A 22,591-nucleotide genomic window follows, 5' to 3' on the forward strand; every position below is an offset into this window, starting at 1 on the left:
CCAACAACCCTTTTCTCAGCTTCTTACCCCGCCCACTTAACCCTAGAATGTCCCAAAACCAGATTTTTGACATCTGACCGTACCTCCTAGCAGCATCTGAAAAAGAAATTACAACATCACTTACAAATCAACAACATCCTAATAAATGCAACACTCCTGCTACCTACTGAAACATTGGTATAACGACATTCCGTTTGACCCGTCCCTGGCATACCCTTTGTATCTCCCTTACTCCCAGCGTCCCAACCTATTCACCTACTCCTCTGAATAGCCCAGCCTGCTACCTTCAGATGCTGCACCCCTCCTAAAAGAATGAGTTACCAATCTCCTAACCTTTCCCGCACCACTAGTAACACCTTCCTCAGTACCCTATCCTTTCTGGCCATCCCCTTAACCCTCTCCGGAAACACCCAGGGTCCTCTCCTACCTGTCCCCCTATATTTCGCCCCTTTCACCTAACCTTTCCACAATACACCTAGACCCACTTAGCCCCCCCCTTTTTCCCCTAAACTATTACCCTCCTGCTCACCCTTGCCCCCACCTTCTATCACCTTATTCATTTGGCCCTGCGTTGCCCCCCCTGCACCAGGGGCCCGCATGCACCCCCGTCCATGCAGACCCTTTACTTTCTTACTCCCCTCGCCGCTGCACCAGGGGCCAACCTGCACCCCCGTCCATGCAGTCCCTTCCATGTAACTACTCTTCAAGCTCCTTGCGACCATTACCCCTGTTTCCCACCTGCACCAGGGGCCCTAGTGCACCCCCGTCCATGCAGGCCTGTTTTCTGCCTTACTCCTCTCCACCGCTGCACCAGGGGCCAAACCTGCGCCCCGTCCATGCAGACCATTCCACATAAATACCTCTTCCAGCCCCGTGCTTCGTTGCTTCACTTTTTTCCCCCAGCTGCACCAGGGGCCCTAGTGCACCCCCGTCCATGCAGACCCATCTCATCACTTCCCCCTGCTGCACCAGAGGCGCTCCCGCACCTCCGTCCATGCAGCCTGAAGCTTACTCACCTTGTCGTGCGGCAAGCGTGAGGGCTTCGCCACCGTCAACCATGCCCTCCAAACGACGGCCACCACCCCTTAACAATTTCCACAGTTACACCCCCCTGCGGCCCTCCCCTACCTTCGATTCTTCCTCCTCACCCCTCTCCTTCCCCCTTTAACTCGCCCCCAAAACCTTCATCAAACCTTGTGCCCCCCCTCCTTATCCGATAAACTGAGCCCGACCTACCAGCACACCCCAATTCACCTGGCATGCGGTCCTTCCCCCCCACCTCCTTGCCCCGCTCCTCGCCCTGACCCACTGTCTCCTGCCTGAAAACAATCCGTAACCGGATGCCGACCCGCACACCTGCTGCACTCGTGTTTAAATTTGCACATCCACCTCGTGCAGCCTCCTTTATTGAACGACCAACATGCTGTCGAGGGCTGTCCTCTGCCTCCTCGCCCCACCCCCTCATGGGCGGGGCAACCAAGAAAGGGCCGGAAAGGCACACACAGCCCACTTGCTGTGTGCAATGTCGTGGCAGGCCTCGTTGGAGCCATCCATTGCAGCCAAAGATCCATGTCTATCTCCCCCCAGACCGCCTGACTGTCCTCCGCCATTCTCGCTCTGAATTCCTCATCATACCTTACCCAGGCAAAACCCCCAAAACTCGTGAAAGCCTTCCTAATGACGTCCATGTATTTAAGCAGGGCCACGCAACGCTCCGGGAATTTTTCACAATAAACACTGGCATAAATGATAAATGACGACGTCCAATTCTCAATAGTCACCGGGACCCTTGGGCGCAAAGCCAGTTCCCTCTCTTCCTCCTTAGACCCCTCCTTCGCTCGCACTTCCCTATGGAGCAATTTAAAAACATCTACAAATTCCCCCGCCTGAAGCTTCTCCCTGGTCGCTGCCATCAAGTGCGCCCCCAACGGTTTTGTTATCCCCAGGTATGGCAATTATTTCTCCTTGCCTTTCACTTCAACCTCCTTTCCTTTTTCAGCTTGCAACTCGAGCACCAATGGCTCCAACACCTTGTCCGTTTGGACCTCCACTGAGCAAATGCTCTTCTCAACCCCCAAGGCTCCAATGGCCTGCACACCAACTTCTTTCCCTGCCCCTTGCAAACCAGCCCCTTCCTTTCCCGTCCCCCCCTTTCAACCCCTCTCTGCCATGCAGATGACCATTCCCTTTCCCGCTCACCTCTTTTCACGCCGGCCGTCTGCGGTCTGGCGTCCACACCGATGCTCCTCGTCTCTCTTAGAGGGCTCCTGCTGCGGGGACAAAACATGTCAGCAGACTCACCCAGCTAATAGTTCCCCCAACCTCTTGCCCCCCCGACCACCCTGCACCTGCTTTCCCAGATCCCACCTCAAACTTCTTCTCTCCTCCCCCCTTTCCCTTACCGCCCTATAACCTTCTACCCCCCAATGCCCCACATAATCCTCCAACCCCACTTCATCGCCCCTTAAATACCATTGCGGATGCGAGCTCATGCCCGAGTTGAGTTGATCTTCCTCTTGCGAGCCCGGGGGTCCGACCCGCCACTCCTTTGACGTCTTCTCGGCGGGGCCGCGGAAACCCTTGCCTGGTCCTCTTCTCTCAGGCGAGGCGTTCTGTCCTCCACCCTGGAATCCTCATCGCTAGGGGCCGTGCGGCACCCTCTAGGCTCTCCTTCCGGTGACTGAGGAGGGGCCGTTCTAAAACCCTCTACCTCCACCTGACCAGCGGGGGCTGCGCCGCGCCCTCCGCCCTCACTCCTACCGGGGGGGCCGTTCCGCGCCCCACTCTAACCTCTTCAATTGATGGGGACCTCTCCCTCCTTCTCCCACCTGCACTCTTCTGCAGGTATTTAGCCCCTCCTCCCCTCTGCCCTGTCCCCCCTTCTGCCCTCCCTCGCTGGCCCCACTCTGGTTCCTTTGAGCCACCTCCTTTTGAGCACACCCCCCTTTCCTAGGGCTATCCTTCACTCCCTCCCTCAATGGCTGCCCCCCCGAAATCATTTCTCCCCCGGGCGCCCTCCTGTCTATCTCCCTTCTCAACTTCCTGCCCCTGGATTCCCACACCTCCCCTCTCCCCGCCGCGAGGGTGCAAGCCACCACTGCCACGAGAGCCCCATCTGCCGCTGCGCTACGCTGCGGCCTACCGCCACTTATCTCCTCCTCCCCCGTGACCTCTCCACCAGTGACCTCCCCCACTGCCCCCCCAACTGGGCCCTAGATGCCCTACTAATTATTTCCAAGGCCTCCCTCAGAGCCTTAGCATCCACCAGACCCTTCTTGCTGGCTCCCTGGCCCACCATGCTGGACTACTAATCTGGTTGTGCAGTACAATATATGTAACCCCTTGAAAATTTTATCTAGCAAAACCTAAGCCCCCGAGCCAAAACTACCCGTGGACCTATACCCAATTGAACAGCTAACCTTGAACCTAGTAAATCAGCACTTCGCCACACCCAAACGGTAATATGGATTCCCCAATAGAATGCTCCTAATTATTATTAATTAATAAACAATTTCTCTTTTTTTTTTTATTTCCCTATACTTACCCCCTAAAATTACAGGCCAAGCCCCTGCAACCCTTCTAACCCCGAGACTTGGCAATAAGGTGCCACCAGCCACAGAAAGCCCCCCAAAAACCAGAGGCCCAACTAACAGGGGCCGAGATGCGCCCGTGTCACACTGCCCCCTGGCGGCGTGTAAGCCCAACCGCACCTAAAAACAACAAATGGACGCGGCCCCTTTAATGGGAGCACACTGTCCCCTCCGTCACGCGACGGCCACCGCGCGCAGCCTTCCTCCCTCATAGCCGAAACCACACGGGACCGGGAGCTCCCCCATCAAACAACCCGTGCGCGGGAAGGCACAGACCACAAATGCCCGCTGAACCCGCCCCCACTCCCAACGGCCCGTGTTCCCCTGCACCCTACCAAAACCCCCCCACTCCCTGCAGCACCGGTCGAAAATGCTGCGTCACGATGCTGTGCCTGGAAGAACAAACCCCTACGCCCGCACACGGACCACGGGATCCAGAGCCTGATAAGTAAGAGGGGGTACCTTATCTATGGTACCCCCGGCTATAACACAATTCTGAAATCAATTAAGTTTTTTTTTAAAATTTTTTATATAACTAACTATGACTAACCTCCCCCAACTTCTAAAACCCTGTCCCTCTCACCTGCGCTAACCTGCCGCACCGAAGGCCCAGCTACTCAGGGAAGGCTCGGGAGCAGGCGACAGGACTGAAGGGGTGGGAGGGCGGGACAATCATCAAGTCCAACCGTCGCCTGCCTCCCGAACCTTCCCTGCCCTTAAATACCCTAAGGAGACACTCAGCCCCCCACGGCCACTCGCTGGCCGTGTGCAGCGCCAAAAACCTCCCCGGGGGGAAACGCTTCACGTTCCCCCTCGGCACCCCCCTTTTGGCTTACTGCACAAAAACCCAGACTCATTTAAAAGTGGAAAAGGTTGCTTTAATGTGACAGGCCAAAGCTTACAATTAAACGCTTACCTGGCTCCATGGCCTTACAAACTAAAGAAATATTTTAAACAACCAATTAAATAATTAAATATTTTCCATTCCCCCCCCACACAATTAAATAATTAAATAAAGTCATTTCCTCCCTAACTATCCCTTGAACCCTACCGTCTCCTTACCCCTTTTCCAGGCGTCCCGCTTTCTCCCCAGGGCCATGCCCCTCCAGGCTCAATACCTGTTCCCCCGTGGTGGCCCGCTTGTGCAAACAGCGCCACCCCATCCTTTCCCGTGTCATTCCCCCATTGTGCTTCCCTCCCCCCACATCAAAAGGGGCCATGCCCCCGGCACCAGAAAAACCCTCCCCCGAGGTGTTCTTTCTAAAATTTTCCTACCTCCAACTCCTCAACCACTCTCCCAGCCAAGAGCTCCAGTCTGCCAGATAATGATTGTTCCCCAAACCGGAAAGTTTACCCATCCTCTCTAAATCTCATCAATCCTTTCTAAACCATCTCCTTACGGTACAAAACCTGTACTGACACCGATGTACAACATTCTACCATCTCTCTGTTTATCCCCTTCCTTGCCCGCTCTATCGGACCCTCATTTTTCGCTCCCCTCCCAACTCTCTGTGGCAAACACTTAGTCCCTCCTACAGTTGCTTGAGGCCACACTTGTCAGACCCCTAACAAAAAACCCTTTTTATTTTCCTAAGAAGGGCCACACCCGTATCCCTTACTAGATCATTTTCCCTACCAAGACTAATCCCCCCCCCAACTGGAGGCCTATAGTTTTCCCTAAACCATGCCAACATAGGAAGCGACTGATCCCAGCCCAGCCCCCCAAACCTGGACCATCTTACCACAACATCTTTATAGTTGCACCCCAATTGCCTGCCAACAACCCTTTTCTCAGCTTCTTACCCCGCCCACTTAACCCTAGAATGTCCCAAAACCAGATTTTTGACATCTGACCGTACCTCCTAGCAGCATCTGAAAAAGAAATTACAACATCACTTACAAATCAACAACATCCTAATAAATGCAACACTCCTGCTACCTACTGAAACATTGGTATAACGACATTCCGTTTGACCCGTCCCTGGCATACCCTTTGTATCTCCCTTACTCCCAGCGTCCCAACCTATTCACCTACTCCTCTGAATAGCCCAGCCTGCTACCTTCAGATGCTGCACCCCTCCTAAAAGAATGAGTTACCAATCTCCTAACCTTTCCCGCACCACTAGTAACACCTTCCTCAGTACCCTATCCTTTCTGGCCATCCCCTTAACCCTCTCCGGAAACACCCAGGGTCCTCTCCTACCTGTCCCCCTATATTTCGCCCCTTTCACCTAACCTTTCCACAATACACCTAGACCCACTTAGCCCCCCCCTTTTTCCCCTAAACTATTACCCTCCTGCTCACCCTTGCCCCCACCTTCTATCACCTTATTCATTTGGCCCTGCGTTGCCCCCCCTGCACCAGGGGCCCGCATGCACCCCCGTCCATGCAGACCCTTTACTTTCTTACTCCCCTCGCCGCTGCACCAGGGGCCAACCTGCACCCCCGTCCATGCAGTCCCTTCCATGTAACTACTCTTCAAGCTCCTTGCGACCATTACCCCTGTTTCCCACCTGCACCAGGGGCCCTAGTGCACCCCCGTCCATGCAGGCCTGTTTTCTGCCTTACTCCTCTCCACCGCTGCACCAGGGGCCAAACCTGCGCCCCGTCCATGCAGACCATTCCACATAAATACCTCTTCCAGCCCCGTGCTTCGTTGCTTCACTTTTTTCCCCCAGCTGCACCAGGGGCCCTAGTGCACCCCCGTCCATGCAGACCCATCTCATCACTTCCCCCTGCTGCACCAGAGGCGCTCCCGCACCTCCGTCCATGCAGCCTGAAGCTTACTCACCTTGTCGTGCGGCAAGCGTGAGGGCTTCGCCACCGTCAACCATGCCCTCCAAACGACGGCCACCACCCCTTAACAATTTCCACAGTTACACCCCCCTGCGGCCCTCCCCTACCTTCGATTCTTCCTCCTCACCCCTCTCCTTCCCCCTTTAACTCGCCCCCAAAACCTTCATCAAACCTTGTGCCCCCCCTCCTTATCCGATAAACTGAGCCCGACCTACCAGCACACCCCAATTCACCTGGCATGCGGTCCTTCCCCCCCACCTCCTTGCCCCGCTCCTCGCCCTGACCCACTGTCTCCTGCCTGAAAACAATCCGTAACCGGATGCCGACCCGCACACCTGCTGCACTCGTGTTTAAATTTGCACATCCACCTCGTGCAGCCTCCTTTATTGAACGACCAACATGCTGTCGAGGGCTGTCCTCTGCCTCCTCGCCCCACCCCCTCATGGGCGGGGCAACCAAGAAAGGGCCGGAAAGGCACACACAGCCCACTTGCTGTGTGCAATGTCGTGGCAGGCCTCGTTGGAGCCATCCATTGCAGCCAAAGATCCATGTCTATCTCCCCCCAGACCGCCTGACTGTCCTCCGCCATTCTCGCTCTGAATTCCTCATCATACCTTACCCAGGCAAAACCCCCAAAACTCGTGAAAGCCTTCCTAATGACGTCCATGTATTTAAGCAGGGCCACGCAACGCTCCGGGAATTTTTCACAATAAACACTGGCATAAATGATAAATGACGACGTCCAATTCTCAATAGTCACCGGGACCCTTGGGCGCAAAGCCAGTTCCCTCTCTTCCTCCTTAGACCCCTCCTTCGCTCGCACTTCCCTATGGAGCAATTTAAAAACATCTACAAATTCCCCCGCCTGAAGCTTCTCCCTGGTCGCTGCCATCAAGTGCGCCCCCAACGGTTTTGTTATCCCCAGGTATGGCAATTATTTCTCCTTGCCTTTCACTTCAACCTCCTTTCCTTTTTCAGCTTGCAACTCGAGCACCAATGGCTCCAACACCTTGTCCGTTTGGACCTCCACTGAGCAAATGCTCTTCTCAACCCCCAAGGCTCCAATGGCCTGCACACCAACTTCTTTCCCTGCCCCTTGCAAACCAGCCCCTTCCTTTCCCGTCCCCCCCTTTCAACCCCTCTCTGCCATGCAGATGACCATTCCCTTTCCCGCTCACCTCTTTTCACGCCGGCCGTCTGCGGTCTGGCGTCCACACCGATGCTCCTCGTCTCTCTTAGAGGGCTCCTGCTGCGGGGACAAAACATGTCAGCAGACTCACCCAGCTAATAGTTCCCCCAACCTCTTGCCCCCCCGACCACCCTGCACCTGCTTTCCCAGATCCCACCTCAAACTTCTTCTCTCCTCCCCCCTTTCCCTTACCGCCCTATAACCTTCTACCCCCCAATGCCCCACATAATCCTCCAACCCCACTTCATCGCCCCTTAAATACCATTGCGGATGCGAGCTCATGCCCGAGTTGAGTTGATCTTCCTCTTGCGAGCCCGGGGGTCCGACCCGCCACTCCTTTGACGTCTTCTCGGCGGGGCCGCGGAAACCCTTGCCTGGTCCTCTTCTCTCAGGCGAGGCGTTCTGTCCTCCACCCTGGAATCCTCATCGCTAGGGGCCGTGCGGCACCCTCTAGGCTCTCCTTCCGGTGACTGAGGAGGGGCCGTTCTAAAACCCTCTACCTCCACCTGACCAGCGGGAGCTGCGCCGCGCCCTCCGCCCTCACTCCTACCGGGGGGGCCGTTCCGCGCCCCACTCTAACCTCTTCAATTGATGGGGACCTCTCCCTCCTTCTCCCACCTGCACTCTTCTGCAGGTATTTAGCCCCTCCTCCCCTCTGCCCTGTCCCCCCTTCTGCCCTCCCTCGCTGGCCCCACTCTGGTTCCTTTGAGCCACCTCCTTTTGAGCACACCCCCCTTTCCTAGGGCTATCCTTCACTCCCTCCCTCAATGGCTGCCCCCCCGAAATCATTTCTCCCCCGGGCGCCCTCCTGTCTATCTCCCTTCTCAACTTCCTGCCCCTGGATTCCCACACCTCCCCTCTCCCCGCCGCGAGGGTGCAAGCCACCACTGCCACGAGAGCCCCATCTGCCGCTGCGCTACGCTGCGGCCTACCGCCACTTATCTCCTCCTCCCCCGTGACCTCTCCACCAGTGACCTCCCCCACTGCCCCCCCAACTGGGCCCTAGATGCCCTACTAATTATTTCCAAGGCCTCCCTCAGAGCCTTAGCATCCACCAGACCCTTCTTGCTGGCTCCCTGGCCCACCATGCTGGACTACTAATCTGGTTGTGCAGTACAATATATGTAACCCCTTGAAAATTTTATCTAGCAAAACCTAAGCCCCCGAGCCAAAACTACCCGTGGACCTATACCCAATTGAACAGCTAACCTTGAACCTAGTAAATCAGCACTTCGCCACACCCAAACGGTAATATGGATTCCCCAATAGAATGCTCCTAATTATTATTAATTAATAAACAATTTCTCTTTTTTTTTTTATTTCCCTATACTTACCCCCTAAAATTACAGGCCAAGCCCCTGCAACCCTTCTAACCCCGAGACTTGGCAATAAGGTGCCACCAGCCACAGAAAGCCCCCCAAAAACCAGAGGCCCAACTAACAGGGGCCGAGATGCGCCCGTGTCACACTGCCCCCTGGCGGCGTGTAAGCCCAACCGCACCTAAAAACAACAAATGGACGCGGCCCCTTTAATGGGAGCACACTGTCCCCTCCGTCACGCGACGGCCACCGCGCGCAGCCTTCCTCCCTCATAGCCGAAACCACACGGGACCGGGAGCTCCCCCATCAAACAACCCGTGCGCGGGAAGGCACAGACCACAAATGCCCGCTGAACCCGCCCCCACTCCCAACGGCCCGTGTTCCCCTGCACCCTACCAAAACCCCCCCACTCCCTGCAGCACCGGTCGAAAATGCTGCGTCACGATGCTGTGCCTGGAAGAACAAACCCCTACGCCCGCACACGGACCACGGGATCCAGAGCCTGATAAGTAAGAGGGGGTACCTTATCTATGGTACCCCCGGCTATAACACAATTCTGAAATCAATTAAGTTTTTTTTTAAAATTTTTTATATAACTAACTATGACTAACCTCCCCCAACTTCTAAAACCCTGTCCCTCTCACCTGCGCTAACCTGCCGCACCGAAGGCCCAGCTACTCAGGGAAGGCTCGGGAGCAGGCGACAGGACTGATACAATCATCAAGTCCAACCGTCGCCTGCCTCCCGAACCTTCCCTGCCCTTAAATACCCTAAGGAGGCGCTCTGCCCCCCACGGCCACTCGCTGGCTGAGTGCAGCGCCAAAAACCTCCCCGGGGGAAACGCCTAGCATTTCCCCGGGGCCCCCCTTCTCCCGTGTTTGTTGGGGTTCGCCTGTCTACATAAAGGTGTTGCTCATGTTGTGGTTTAGCCCGGTTTACATGTTCCTCTCGAGCCATTAACTTCATCACGTTTTATTTCGTTCCGAGTCTGGGAGGTGTCTAAAAAACGTGCAGCACACGCACAACCCCAATAATGTTGTCTGTGAAGGCTAGTAAATTCAGGCTGAAGGGGTGAACAGGTACAACGATATCCAATATGTCAGTAAACCTTTGCGCATCCTGCTTTGCAGTACTAGATTAAAGCGTTTTTATTTCACGGCGTTTTATTTCACGGGTTAAGGAGCAATCGTACATAACAACAAAGACCCATCACTGCGCATGTTTACAACTGACCTCACACACAGTACCTCGAGCTGCTATGGCGGGCGGCAACCCCAGCGATGGTCGGTACGAACGAGATAGCTTTCACCCAAGGCAATATAAACTGCACTTCACACAACGCGAGGATCCGGAAACCATTCCAGAGACGTGAATACAATACATCACGATAAGGCATTACAGGAAAGTCAATAAACCTCTGCAATACGACTGAAAACATGCACGTTTCAAAATAAACGAACGTGCGTTCTAATTTGTTACTGGGCCCATTTCTGAAAACGAATTAACTTATAAATCATTGTAATTATACTCAAATGAGAAGCTACAACAGCCTAATGTAATGTAAGCTAAAACTATTGTGTTGTGAAAAAGTCTATTCATATATCAATTCAAGGAACTTCACAATCAGACCACATGCACACACACCAATTAACCTACTCTGAATACCCCCTAAGTACTGATGACAGGGTTTTTATAGCCCATAATCCAGCTCTTTGCCTCCTGTGTCTCTTTGCTTCCATTAACCACTTTGTTTCGCTATCTTGCTGTTTCTACACAGCAGTCTCTCACTCTCCTACTGGTTTCCCCCTTTCTTACTCACTCTGTGCCCCGTTGGCTAGTGCGCGCACCTTTTCTCCAGTTTCATAATCCCTCTCTTGCAGTGTATCCTGTCCTCAGCCTTCCTCTGAGCTTGTCACTCTGTCCCTGCTTCTGCGACGCCTCGAGCCTCCCTCCCGCTAGCCTTGCCAGTGTATCCTGGGCTCCCTCTCGCTTGTCTCTCTGCTCTGTTTCTGTATATTGCCCTGCTGCCTGTCCATCTCTCTCCCTCAGACTTGTTGCAGCCTCTCTTCTCCCGAGGACCAGCTTGCTCTGGGTTCCACTGACAGCAGGACTCGAGTTACTGCTTCTTCAGACACACCAGCCTCTTGCTTTTTCTTCCGGTCATGTATCTCACACTGTCTCTTTTTTCTCCAGCATGGGGTCTGGCATGGATTCACATGCTCATGAATATTCCCCGTCGTCAGGCTGGGAATCCTCGGTAAAGAAAAAATCAGTATCAGTTTTGTTTCTGATCTGTCTTTCTTAGTAGCAACCAATCACTGGTCTCCAGGTCATACTGCCCCCAGCCATTGACAGCCCTCTCCCTAAGCCCCTCCCCTGGCAGCCATCCTCAGATTTTTACCACACGTTCATGTGTTGGGAGTCCTCGTGCTATAGCTCTCGAGCTTTTACTGCATTTTGCGATTTTTCAAAGAGTTTAATCTCATTTTTTGGTCAAGCAAGCCTCAAGCTCCACCGTTTCTACTTCCGATCAACGGGGACCCGTTTTGGAATTTTCTACGCCCCTCAAGGGCGAAGTTTTAGTCGAGTACGCTTCTTGGAAGATTCCAGAAGAACTTGAGGCCCACCCCATGGACATGGCCCAGGACAAGGGAAGCTCGACGCCTGGATCCAAGCTTTTCAGGAACTGCCCTAGATGCGGGTTACAGAATGTGTTCAAGGAGGATGAGCATTCTAGATGCCTCTACTGCCTTCACGAAGACAAAACGCACGTGGAGAAGGAATGTGCGTTTTGCAAGAACATGTCGGAGCGGACCATGAGGGATCGACGGATCCGCCTCACCAACTGGCTGGAAGGAAAGAGCCCAGTGGTAGGTGAGAAGAAGATGTCCGAGCGGTCTTCTAAGTCCTTTGAGGGTGCTCCGGCGGCGGGGGCCCAACAGAAGGCTAAGCACTGCGAGTCCGCGGGCACCGGGAGCGCTGAACGGTCGGGCTCCTCGGCTGCCATGCAAGGCGCACTTTCACCGATACCATCAACCACGAGCCAACGCTCTGGCTCGGGGAAGAGAAAGTCGGAGATCCCGGGTAAGCTTCTGGAGAAGCCCCAGTCGATCCTGACAGAGACAGCCGAGGGGGAGCGAGGCGGTGTCCTTCCCTCCAAGGTGAAGGCCTCAAGCATGCCAAAAGTCGTGTAGGCCCTGATTCACCTGGCTATGGCCTCTATCGAGGGAGTTGTGACGGCCCTGGCAAAGCCTGTGGAGGCTACCGCAGTGGAGACGACCTCGGGGCCCAGAGTTTCCCTGCCACCTCTTTTCCTCTTTTCAGCCCATCGATAAGACCCCCGTGAAAACCCTGGTGGAAAAAGAGGTGGGGCTGGTGGCCATCACGGACACGGATACAGCCTCCTAGGAGGGGCTGGTTGAAGTCGTGCAAGGCCTCAACAAGAGGTTTGAGGAGGTCCGGTCCCATGGGAGCAACCTCGGGGAGGGGGACGAAGAAAGCGACGGTGGCGCTAAGGAGGTACCCCAGGAGGACGAGCAACCATCTCGCCCGTCGCAGCCCTTGCCGGACAACTCGGCGGCCATTTTGATGGCAATCCAAACTTTATGCATGTAGATAAGGACGAGATTGCCTCTACCCCCAACAGACAACCCAGCAGAGCCGGGCCCGTCGTGAAGCCCTCCAAACAAGCAGAGGAGAGTTCACCCCCCCCACCTTTCCAGCCCTCACGGTCTGCTCAGCCTTCATCTCCTTCCCCTGATCCTAGGGATGACAAGGGAACAGATACGGCCACGACGGGGACGGATGACGACGGTGGTGACGACGGGAGGGGCCTTCCATCACCACCCCCTCGGGCCTGCCCGCCCGACGAAATTGGCTCCTTCCATGCCATGATTCCCAGGGCATCTGAGCTCTTCCAGCACTGCCCTGAAGAACAGAAGAAGGAAGGTTTCCTCTGTCAATGATGCAAGGCCAAGAGGAAGACTGTCCTCGCGGCGCCATTGCTTGATGACATCTGGGACGAGGGACTTGCTCTCCTGAAGAACCTATCCACGACGCCTGCCAAGAGGGATCGGTACGAGAAGAATTACCGGGTCCCCGATTCCACCCCTTTGTGCCTTAGGGCGCAGCCGACCCCAGATTCGGTCGTCTTGGCGATGGCCAAAAAGAAAGCGGAGGGGGCGACGGCTTCAACTTCAACCTCCCTACCTGACGGCGAGGGAAAGAGACTAGACGCCATGGGACGACGAGTCATCGCGTCCGCGGCGACGACAATTAAGGCGGCCAATATCCTAGCGATTGTGGCCCGTTACGACAGGGAGTTGTGGGACAAGATCGCCCCCTTGCTGGACTTCTTACCGGACGACAAGAGGGCGGAGGCCCTGGGGATCCTACAGGAAAGTGAGATGGCCTCAGACCACGCCATAATGGTGGCCACAGAAATCGTGGACACCGGGTTCCGCCAGTTGGGCAACAGAGTTTGCCTTCGACGGCGGGGATGGCTCAAGGCAACAGATTTCCGCCAGGACGTGCAGACCAGAGTTCTGGGCATGTCCTTCGACGGGAACAACCTGTTTGGAAAGACAGTAGATGAGTCACTTCAGGCCATCAAGACCAACACAGAGACGGCTCGGGCCTTGGGAGTTTTGCAGCACGACGGCCGCCCTTTCGGAACTCCGGAAGCAAGCAAGGTGCATCCAAAGGATTCGGCTGTGGCTCCTCGACGTACCGCCAGGCAGCCCGCTCCTCGTCACAAGAGGCCTACCGAGGGCGCGGCAAGTCAGGAGGACCCCGTAGCCAAGGAGGCCAGGGCGGCAAGGCCGCTCCAAGCAGGACTGAACCGGCCGTGGAGTCGGGCCCCCACCTGAGCGCCCCGGTGGGAAGCCGGCTGGTGAAGTTTGTCAGCGTGTGGGAGTCCATCTCCACTGACCGTTGGATGCTGGATGCCCTGGCCCACAGGCACACTCTCAAATTTCTAAAGAAGTGCCCCCGAATTCCTCCCATGGCCAGGAAGGAAAACCACATCCCACAACTGCTGTTAGAGGTAAGGGCGATGCTCAAGAAAGGGGCCATCAAGCTCGTCCCGAAGAGGCTTCGGGGCTCCGGAGTATACTCAAGATACTTTCTCGTCAGAAAGAAGACAGGCGGTTGGCACCCCATCCTGGACCTGCGTCGGTTAAACAAATACATTAAGGCCCAGAAGTTCCAGATGGTCACCCTCCAGCAGGCGACTTCCTATCGTCGCTGGACTTGGAAGATGCTTACTTCCACATTCCCATTCTAAAAGGACACCGAAAGTTTCTCAGATTCGTAGTCCAAGGACGGCACTACCAATTCAAGTCCCTGTATTTTGGATTGAAGTCAGCGCCCAGGGTATTTACCAAGTTCCTAGTGCCAGTGGCGGTGCGGCTGCACCTGCAAGGGATCTACGTTTACCCCTACCTGGATGATTGGCTTATTCGAGCAAGGACAAGGGAGCTCGCCATCGAGCACACAGCGAAGACCGTCCAACTGCTCATGGACCTGGGATTCTCCATCAACTTCCTAAAATCCCACCTGGTTCCGTCGCAGATCGCACTGTTTCTGGGAGCCAAGATCGATACAGTGGCACAATTGACTTCCCCGTCGGAGGAAAGGACGAAGGCCATCCTGGGAAAGGTGCAGCGCCTGCTGGCCACGGACATGGCCAGGGTGAGGTCAATCAAGTCACTTCTCGGCATGATGTCCTCCTGTATCTACCTGGTGCACCTATGCAGGCTGCGGATGCATCCTCTACAGGAGTTCCTCGACGCCCGTTGGATGCAAGCGGCGGGCAGCTTCGAAGACAAGATCCCGCTCAACGAGGCCTTCCGCCAAGCTATTCGGTGGTGGGGCATCCGTGTGCGTCTCACGGCGGGCACAGACTTTCAGACCCCAGCACACCAGGAGACGGTGACGACGGATGCCTCCCTGGAGGGTTGGGGAACGCACACCGGAGATCTTCACGCGAGAGGCCTTTGGCTCCCGGAGGAAAGGTCACTCCACATCAACATCCTGGAGCTCCGAGCAGTGTTCTGGGCTCTCAGGTCGTTTCTCCCGTCCCTCAAGGGCAAGGTGATAAGGATCTTCACCAACAACACCACCACAATGTTCTACATCCGGAAGCAGGGAGGAACCAGGTCCCCGGCCCTATCCAAGGAGGCCCAGGATCTGTGGCATTGGGCTTTTGGCCAGGGGATGTTTCTGGTGCCCTTCAACCTAGCAGGGATAAAGAACACCATCGCCGACTCGCTGAGCAGGGTGCTGCACTCATGCCACGAGTGGGAACTGCGTCAGGACCAAGTGGATCAGCTTTTTCGACGATGGGGCAAACCCCAAATCGACCTGTTCGTGACGGCGGCGAACTCCAAGTGCCAGAGGTTCACCAGCAGGTTTCCCCAGCCGAGGAGCATGGGTGATGCTTTCTCGTTCCCCTGGGACGGCCTGTTCCTGTATGCGTTCCCTTCATTGCCGTTGCTACTGCGACTCGTCAACCAACTCAAGAAGTCCCAGTGCAGGATGATCCTCGTCGCACCGGTGTGGCCGAGACAGATCTGGTTCCCGGACCTTCTGGACTTGTCAGCATCCCCCCAGTCAAACTATCGACGGACGCAGATCTTCTCTCCAGAGAAGGAGGCGCCATCCTCCATCACAACCCGGGGTCGCTGAACTTGCAGGCCTGGCTCCTGTGGCACTAGAGTTTGGAGGGTACGATATCCTGACAGACTGCAAGGAGGTGCTTGCAAAGGCCAGGGCGTCCTTAACTCTCAAGTGCTATGGACATAAATGGAAGAGGTTCTCTGTCTGGTGCCGTGCACAGAAGATTAACCCTCTGCAAATTACGGCCCCTCAAGTGCTGCCGTACCTGCTGTCGCTGGCCAAGGCGGGGCTGGCTCATGCCTCCATCAAAATACATCTGGCGGTGATCTTCCGCTACACCAGAACTACGGGGCGATCATGCCTGTGGTCTCATCGCCTGGTGAAGGAGTTTATGAAGGGACTATTCCGTTCGTTCCCACCGGTGAAGGCTCCGGCCCCGGCATGGGAGCTCAACGTGGTGCTGACCAGGCTCATGGGGGCGCCTTTCGAGCCTCTGCATTCGGCACCGTTGAAGTTCCTGTTGTGGAAAACAGCATTTCTTGTGGTCATCACCTCATTATTACAGTCCCCAGGTGCTCACGTGCACCAGGACTTAAATGGGGCAGGAATAGCCCATTGTGAACAAGACGCTGAACATGAAGACATGAGCAGTGTCTTGAGGGGGGGAGCATGGAATCGTCATTTGGAGATTATGGACCAGGGACAACGGAAAAGGTTGATCGGCCCCCGATAGACAAAGATGACAATATGGTGGAAAGCTTAACCGGTTTGTGCTTTGAAAAACTGCATTGCAATCTTGGTAATTGTCATTAGAATATATACTGTATTAAAATGTGTAATATTCATATTGGTGCTATTATTTCAGCATACTGGGACACAGTGGATTCCCGTCAGCAGGTAGCAGTTGTGCACTGCTTGGAACTGGCCCTTCAGTGGATAAAGAGGAAGCAGATGGGAGCCACAGAAAAAGTTTTCCCTGGTCCATCAAAAGCATCAGAGGTAAGTAAGTGCCATTAGAGTTAAACAAAAGTTGGTTTGTGCCCCTATGAAATAAATAAATGTTTTTTCTCTATCCAAATGCTATTGGTTGTAGGGTTCTGTGTGTTTCCAACCCAATCTCAAACCCTCCTCCTCAACATTCTTATGCAGCCGTAGGGCTTCTAGACGACTGTGTCAGAGGGTAGGAAAAGTAGCTCAAATATTGTGGCTCATGCATTCAGAGTTTATTGTCCATTACTCATTATATGCCCACATGCAAACATATCGCTTTGTCCATTACTTATGACCCGTTTTGCTTCAAATGTCATACAGTGGGGTTCTGTTTTTTTCTTGTTTAAATGGTTACGAAAGCACGCACATAGTTAAATTCCCATATGTATACGTGATCAGCATCAGTTGGCTCGGGAGCCAAATTTAGCTCCTGATAGGCATGGTGTAAATTTAACAAGGCTCTTCAAGGCTACAAACAGGGCTAAATAGCCCCCAGCTCCCCTCAATTTCAAACCCTGTGTATTTGTTTTGCTTGTATGGCTCCTTTACCAATGCACTGCACATGGGGAAACATGAGATTGGTATTTCTTCACAATATATCAATTATGCAAAGAAATGGGAAACAAGATAAACGGAGAGCTACTTCTGGGGAAGTGACACTAATATATACTAAATTCTAAGGAATTGCCATGGTTTGATCCAAATTGAGAACTTTGAGAAATGTAGTAATTTTTCATTTTTTGTGTACACAGACAAAAATGCCCCTTGTGACAAATTAGACCTGCGGGTTTGCAGATGTGTCAGTGAACCCGGTGAAGTTGAGGGAGATTGTCGTAATCCCCAAAAAATCAGACTAGCAACCCAGCACGTTACCTACTGAACAAGCTGCTGGATCTTTTGTTCACAAAAGAAGAACTGATGGCAGCAAAGGGTGAGGCTAACACTGGATCGTTATCGCCAGGAAGTTATACAAGATACATAAATGGAATTAGGAATTACGAAAGTGCATCAGAGGGTGTACAGTGAAAATTGTCTATGCTTTATTTCTCACAGCTATGTGTCAACCAAAAAGTACTTTGCTTGCTCATTTCAAACTTTTCATACAAATCTTTTTTGCATTTCAGAATTTATCCATGTCCAAGCCAGGGAAATTGGCATTCCAGTACTCTCTGCATCAGAGTACAGAAAAGCCCTCCAAAATAAAATTGGGAACTACCGGATGAAGAAGGAGCCAAACCTCGTCTTTTCTACAGAAGTGTAGTTCTACACTCCCTTGCTTTTTGGCCTCGGCCTGGATACTTGTATGACTCTCTGGACTGGTTCTGTGTCATCCCTCTCACCCTTGCTAGCTGAGCAGGACCCCACCGAACTCGCTTGCTCCCTGGACTGAGCCTGGATACTCGTGTGATTCCTTGAACTGGTTCTGGGACCCCTCCCACCCTTGCGCCCTGGGCTGGATGCCACCAGACTCGCTTGCTCCCTGGACTGGGCCTGGATACTCGTGTCACTTTCTGGACTGTTTCTGGGTCCCCTCACCCTTGCTCCGTGGGCTGGACCGCACCGGACTTGCTTGCTCCCTGGGCTGGGCATGTATACTCGTGTGACCCAACAGCCCCCGGACTGGTTCCGTGTCCCCTCTCACCATTGCTCCCTTGGCTGGACCCCACCGGACTGGTTCTGGGCCCCCCTCACCCTTTACTTTTAAATTGTAAAGCATCCTTGTTTGGGATTGCTACAGTCGTGTTTTTGTGCTGTGTACACAGTGTCTGATTGAACCTCTGCCTCTTTTCAATAAATACAGTGGGGGAAAAAGTGTTGCTTCTTTTTAAATATAGTTAATTTGCCATTACCTGGTCTTGACTTTCATGGCCATTTTACCTAAATGACTGTGACCTAATAAGTCATCACTATTATTCAAAAAGCAATTCAAACTGCAACTCTCTGAAATGGGCAGCAATTAAGCCACAGTGATGCTTTTAAAGCCCAATTCAAGAAGGTGCACCAAATGTGTTTTTAAGCATTTCTTTTCAGGATTATAGTAAACTATTTTTGTTAAACTCCTAAATTTATTTCCAGCTCATAAACCGAAACAATGCCTATATAGTTAAAGGATATTTTGGAGATTGTTTTGTTTTTTTTGATTTGTAAAGTATTATTTGGTGAGTACATTAATTGCTTTTGGATTTCAAAAGGTTTATTTAGGGATTGCATTGCATTGCTTTTGGATTTCTACGAGGAAGGATTTCTAAATAACATATTTCGGGTGCATTAAAGGAATGGAATGGTTCGGTCAGAAAATATAATTGTCCCTATGGGTCGGCCATGTGCTTTTAACCATAATTCGATCGATCGTACAAACATTTCCTATGCACCTTACCTGAGTTTTCGTCTCTTGAACACAAGCAAAATCAGGCAGCAGGGCGCGTCCATCTTGTGATAATCTTATCACATTCTGCATCGCCCTGGGTGACCTGAGTTTGCGACACTAAATCATATCCCCCGCCCCTGAGCCTGACATCACTAGACACATACCGCCCATTTCACAACGCCAAAGCAAGTTTCGTGTCAACATTCTCTGCGCCTCACCTAATGGCATGTCACCATAGAAACGGCAGGAAGCCTCTTTCCTCGATAAGTATAAACCGAGCGTTTCACAACACACAACAGCAGATTTTCTTTTCCATTCCTCTCGCTGTATTTCTTTGAGTATTTTGTGACTCGTTTCTGTGCTCTGGTCAGCTACCTTCGTTGCTTGTAGCCCGTGTGAACAGATGCCAGTACGACCGCTATAAATTATTTTCGTTTCTTTACCACACAATGGCACCAATAATGCCCTACCTGTACGAGCCCGAGGAGGAATTACTGGAATGAGCAAGCTCTGTAAACGATGGGGATTTGGACAACAGTTGGGCGGACGTTTCAACAGATGAAGAGCCTGGACCTATGCGCACGGACGGTGTTTCCCCCTGGTGTACCTGCAATCGGTGCGCGCTAATGCCAACCGAGGTGGAGAACTGCTGCTGCCGAGAAAACTCTGGATGCTTGTCCTACATATCGCAAGGCGATCCACAGCCGCAATGCGTTACCGAGCTGCCAGACTTCACAGCAGTCTGTCTCACACGGTCCGTGTTGAGGATTTTGATGGTGCTTATGCACAAACTTCACGCAACAGTTCGCCCTCGTAATCCAAGTAACGAGTAAGTATAGTCTGGTTGTGATGTCAGTTAGGCCACTACTATTTCACGGTTGTCCCGTATATTCTCATAACTTCAAGATATCATTGTCATATCTGTTTAGTCTTGCAATTCTCTAGTAATAGTCGCATAAAAGTCGTTCAATATTGTGCGGGGTCTAGCTAGCATTTGTCCTGGCAAAAATGCCATTGCATACAAGAGTTGTCATTGACAACTAAGGTTTAATACACTTATATTGGTCATTTAAAAAACAGATTGTATCTTTCTCTTTCATAGGTGGTACTGGCTGGTGGCCTATCGTTCGTACACATGGTGGCTTCATGGGAGGCTTGGACACCGCGTTCGACGAGTAATACTCTGTGTCGTTGGTGCCATTAGACAAACTTACCCCAGTGACAGCGGTCAGTACAGGGGATTTTCCCTCGCTGAGCTGCAACCAGACCTTTACAATGTCTAGAATGTTTGTGCCATCAAAATAAGAAACCAAATAAAACACACATTTTTGATCAATGGTTGTTTCAGTTTTTAAGTGAATCAAGTGTTTCTCCCTTCAGCAGTGTTCCGGTGCCTTGTCTGCATGCCTCCCGGCCTACCCATCCCACCCCCCACTATCAGAGGCAGTTCGCACCAGTGGATGCGCGCTGCCATGGGGTGCTGTCAGGGGCCCGAATGGCCAAGGTGCCAAACAACATGTACACTTCAAAAGATATCCTACGCCCAGGGGCCATTGTTCACATGGCCTCCCCAGACCCCGTGTCTCCAGGCAGGCCTCCCCTGAAGCAGACCGTGCCCCTGCAATCCACATAATAACACGACATATACACGTCATTCATTCACAAACACACCCCTTTTTGTTATTCTTTATAAACCACTGGATATTTACCATGAGAACATCTTTGAGCACTGCAAGTCAACTCGTGAATGTGCTACTCTGTGACCGCTTCGAGTGAACTCGTCAGTGTGCTACCTGTGAACATCTCCCTGTTCTTCTGCCACTAATTACTGTGCTTGCTGAATCCAACTGTGTGTTGGTCAATGTAAGGACATGTATCCTAAACAGATCTCCTTTATTTGTAAATGTATGTCTATTCCGAAGTATCGAACTCCGTAGTGCATTGCTATTGACTTGAGTTTCTTTTGTTGTGTTATCGAAATATCAATTTTTATCAGTGTCCATTGGCATCGTATTGCATCCTTCGCTGACCGTGTCTATAATATAAGCATGTTTCCTTTTCATGCACGATAGTACATTCAAGGGACAAGTAACATGTTCTGATTTTCAACACATCAATGAATCGCTTCTGAAATTTAACCCAAAATACAGCCGCACACGCTGCACTGGTTTTGCTGTGGTGCCCAAAAGAAAGCGTGCAATGAACAATATATGGTCCAATTCATTCTTTCTCACATATTTATGCAAAATAATTTTCTAATAATGTTGACCTTTATTTTGCAGAATTTACAACAATGCCTGCATGTTCGATTTTCGGTTGCCCTTCGAAGACCCATGACAAATCCGAAGGCATTACAATGCATGTATTCCCTAAGACTGTTTATCGAATAAGAGAATGGGTCAGACGTTGCTGATATCCATCGGAAGAGCTTGAAAGTAGTGAAGTGGGAGAATGGAAGACCAGGCTCCCGTCCTTCACCTCTCGCGCTTGGCCTAGAGGGTCACGACCCAGACACCCGCCACGAGAAGAGTTTGTCCATTTACCAGATGACCAAATACCCTGGTATAGGAACATACGGATGTGTCCATCTGCCTGCCCAACAGCCCGCACTGGCCATGCCGACACCTGCGGCACGGACCAACTAGACTAAAATCTACACGTCGTTAGAGATGCCATGACGACCTAGACAACGGGAAGCACCTCTGTACAAATACACACATTGGACATTCCCACACCGATCTACACGAAGAATATACTCAGTGCTATGACGTAGGCGACAGGCATATTCACGGACGTGCATCTTTATTATTTTTACATAGGCTTTCAGAATGCAGAAACGCAAGACGCGTCATGAACTCATTTACAAAGCTTGCTCACGCTTCTCTTGAAACCAGTTACCACTATAAGAACTATAATGAAGACACGATACTGGTCATGGAACTATATGCTACTATAACTTAAAGCACCCATGCACCAACCGGATCACGTATGCACCAGGCCCAAGTAGGCCTCAAACAAGAGCTCCAGTGGACGTTAACAAAGCAAGAGTCTGGTTGCTGATCCTGCAGAATGGGCCCGGTGAAACAACCAGCCAAGGTCGCGATGTTGCAAACCCACATTCCAAGAACAAAGCATCAAAGGCACGATGTTGCAGCCTTGCACTCCGCGCACCAACGTTAAGGTCACACCTGCAAGTTAAACCAGACACACAGTGGAAAAGCAATATTAATTGTGCAGAATTCTGCCTCAAACACGGTCCCCCCCCACGTGACCAAGCCGAACCTGACGAGATGCCAAACCCAGGAGAGAAAAGGCGTCTGGATCCCTCGCTACGAGACACAGGCAGATACACTTGAAAGGCTCAATGGACATCTGCGACAGTGGGAGCGGTCAGCCTTCCAACTATGAATAAATCCTCACATTGTCTGCACGTACCCATATTGAAACATTGTTGCAATCGCAGGTACACCGAGAGCTGGGAACAACGGTGGTCCCAGGCTGGGAAGCTCACGGGTGCACCAATCAGAACATGGGGCTCTTATCTCAGACGTCAGTAATATTAACCAATCCTCAGGAGTCTTCATGTAACAATTTTCATGTATCTAATTGTAGGGACAACCCAGATATATCACCTGACTACCCTTTGTCCAGTAACATTGTCCTCTATATGTGCGCTATACTAACCCTATCACTCGAGCAACCAATTAAGAGTGGCGATAG

The sequence above is a fragment of the Ambystoma mexicanum genome, chromosome 1q (genome assembly GCF_040938575.1).
Source record: "Ambystoma mexicanum isolate Mex_15411 chromosome 1q, UKY_AmexF1_1, whole genome shotgun sequence".
Taxonomy (NCBI): domain Eukaryota; kingdom Metazoa; phylum Chordata; class Amphibia; order Caudata; family Ambystomatidae; genus Ambystoma; species Ambystoma mexicanum.